This window comes from Arvicola amphibius, chromosome 2, assembly GCF_903992535.2.
Source record: "Arvicola amphibius chromosome 2, mArvAmp1.2, whole genome shotgun sequence".
NCBI lineage: Eukaryota > Metazoa > Chordata > Mammalia > Rodentia > Cricetidae > Arvicola > Arvicola amphibius.
Genome location: NC_052048.2, coordinates 24,461,817 through 24,465,271, shown reverse-complemented (window position 1 = coordinate 24,465,271; position 3,455 = coordinate 24,461,817).

Sequence of the window (3,455 nt, the reverse complement as noted above, 5' to 3'; positions counted from 1 at the left end):
AGAAGAGGACACCAGATCTTATTACAGGTAGTTTTGAGCCATACATGTGGTTTGTGGGAATTGAACTCAGGACCTCTGGAAGAGCAGCCAGTGCTCTTTATTTTTAATTTTTTTTAAATTAATTTTCTCGGGCTGGAGAGATGGCTCAGAAGTTAAGAGCACTGACTGCTCTCCCAAGGTCCTGAGTTCAATTCCCAGCAACCACATGGTGGCTCACAACCATCTGTAATGAGGTCTGGTGCCCTCTTCCAGCCTGCAGGCAGAACACTGTATGCATAATAAATAAATAAATCTTTTTGAAAAAATTATTATTCTCTCATAAAATACATCCTAACTGCAGTTTCCCTCCTTGCACTCCTGCCAGCTCCCCCTCCCGCATCCCCTCTCCTCCAGGTCCACTCCTCCTCAGTTTCCCTTCAGAAAAGAACAGGCCTTCCAGGGATCAGTGGAGCACAGCATAACAAGTTACAATAAGGCTAGGCACAAATCCTGATACCAGGGTTGGGTGACGCAACCCAGCAGGAGGAAAAGGGTCCCAAGAGCTGGCAAAAGGGTCTGAGACACCACCACTTCCACTGTCAGGAGTCCCACAAAAACGCTAAGCTAACAACCCCAATATCTCTACAGAGGACTTAGCACAGACCCATGCAGGCTCTGTGATTGCCACTTCAGTCTCTAAACTCTTATGAGCCCTGCTTGGTGGATTCTGTGGGTCATATTCTTGCCGTCTCCTCAATCCTTTTGGCTTCTATAATCCTTCCTCAGGGATTGGTGAGAATCACCCAACTTCTAGGGGAGGTACCTGATGGAGATCTCCAATTTGGACTCTCTCTCTTTACCTAATGTTTGGCTGTGGGTCTCCACATCTGCTCCCATCAGCTGCTGGAGGAAGCCTTTCTGGTGATGATTGAGCTAGGCACTAATCTAGGAATATACCAGAATATTATTAGAAATCATTTTTATTAATTCAAAAATAATTTTTAAATAAAAAATAATTGGTCAATAAATATTTTAACTACTTATTTATTTACTTAATGCACACTGGTGCAGCATGTATGTCTGTGTGAGGGTGTCAGGTCCCCTGGAACTGGAGTTATAGACAGTTGTGAGACACCATGTGGGTGCTGGGAATTGAACACAAATCCTCTGAAAGAGCAGTCAGTGCTCCCAACTGCTGAGTCATCTCTCCAGCCCCGGACAATAAATATTTTTTTAAATATTTATTTATTTATTATATATACAATATTCTGTCTGTGTGTATGCCTACAGGTCAGAAGAGGGCACCAGACCCCATTACAGATGGTTGTGAGCCACCATGTGGTTGCTGGGAATTGAACTCAGGACCTTTGGAAGAGCAGCCAGTGCTCTTAGCCATCTCTCCAGCCCCGACAATAAATATTTTTAAAGTACTGAAGGGTCTGAGGAGATGGTTCAGTGGGTAAGAGGGCTTGTTTTGCAAGCCTGAGGGCTTAAGTTCAAATCCCCAGCATCCACATAAAAGTTAGGTATAACGATGTACATTTGTAACCCTGGTGGGGATGGGGATGGGATGTAGGAAGGGGAGAAGCAGAGCTTTCTGACCAGCCAGTCTAACTGAAATGGTGAGCTTCTGGTTCAGTGAGAAGCCCCCATCTCAAGGTAATGAGGAGGCATGAAAAAACCTGCTCTGACCTCCACGTGTGGGCATCGGCTCCTGCACCTCCGTGTATGTGTAGGGCAGTGGTGAGATTGCTAAATGGGTAAAGGTGCTTGCTGCCACGCTTGAAGAACTGAGTTCAGTTCCCAGATCTGGTAGGTTTTCTCTCACCCCTGTCAAAATGGTTTTTATTTAAAAAGAAAATGACAACAAATGTTGGCAATAATGTGAGGAAAAGGAAGCCTTCTTCATTGTTGGTAGGAGCAGGAACTAGAACAGTCATTGTATGGATCAATGTGGAGGCTTCTCAGAACAATAGAATTAGAACTACCATCTTGGGCATATACCCAAAAGATTCTGTGTCCTGCCTGCTACAGAGACACTTGCTTGGTCGTGTTCATGGTTGCTGTTTTTACAATACTGAGAAGATGGAATCAACCAGGATGTCTATTAATAGATGATGGGTCATGAAAGTGTGGTACATATAGACAGTGGAATCTCATTCTGCCACGAAGAAAAATGAAAGTGCTATGTTTGCAGGGAAATCACTGGAACTGGAAAATACTATATTAATTGAGATAACTCTGGCTCCAAAGACGGATACTGCATGTTCTCTTTCAGATGGGGATCTTAGCTGCTAATTGTTAAGTAAGTGCATGTGGTGGGAGTGAATGTGGGTAAACGCTAGGAAACTAGAAAAGGTCTGTAAGACAGGGAAAAGAAGGCTTTAAGTGAGGGGGAGGAGAGAATAATAGGACGGGAGATAAGAAAGCAGAAGGGGCAGAAAGGTACAGTGATACAAGAGAGGGTGGGTAGATGGGAGGAGAACCAACCAAAATGAACTATATGTGAAAATACCATAAAGAAACCTGCTATTTTACAAACTTAATTTACAAAGAATATGAATTACAGGTGACTCTTGTCTGTAATCCCAGCATCTGTAAGGCAGAGGCAGGAAGATCATTGCAAATTTGAGGCCAATCTGGTCTACATGGGGCGTTCCAGACCTGCCAGGGCTATGTAGTGAGACTCTATCTCCAAAACAGCAGGCAGTTATTTACAAATGTAAACCCTTGCGAATCTGTAGGCGAGAAAGAGAAGGGGAGAAATGGGGGAGCCGGAGAGTAGTGACCATTTTCGGAGAAAGCCCTTCTATAACGGGAAGCAGAGGAAGGCAGCTGAGGAGGATCTGTCTGAGGAAGTTCAACATGCCTGCACACTGCTGCTGGTAGCCAAGTAGAGAGGAGGAGGGGAAGGTTTCAGGACAGGGTGGGACAGTTGCTGCAGAGACGACTTTGGGTGGTGACAGGGTTCCCCAAAGGGCGGTGGTGCAAGAAGATGGGGCTGATGAGAAAAATTACTCTGTCTGCTCCTGTTTTCTTTCCTTCTTCCTCCCTCCCTCCCTCTCTCCTTCCTCCTTCCCTCCCTCCCTCCCTCCCTCCCTCCTTTCTTCCTTCCTTTCTCAGATAGGGTTTCTCTGTGTCCTGGCTGTCCCAGAACTCGTTCTGTAGCCCAGGCTGGCCTCAGACTTACAGAGATCCTCCTGCTTCTGCCTCCCAAGCGCTGGGGTTAAAAGTGTGAACGACTACCACCCTGCTTTCTGTTTTCTTTTTTTTCCTAGAATTTTTTAAATACTTTATTGTACTTAATTGAGCTATACATTTTCCCCATCCCCTTTCCTACCTCCCCTCTCCCCATCCACTTGCCCCCAACCCCCTCCGTTTTTTTTTTTTAATAAAGCAGAAAGACTATAAGCAGAGAGAGACAGAGACAGAGACAGAGGGCAAGACCACTTCTGTAAGCTGTCCTCTGACCTCTA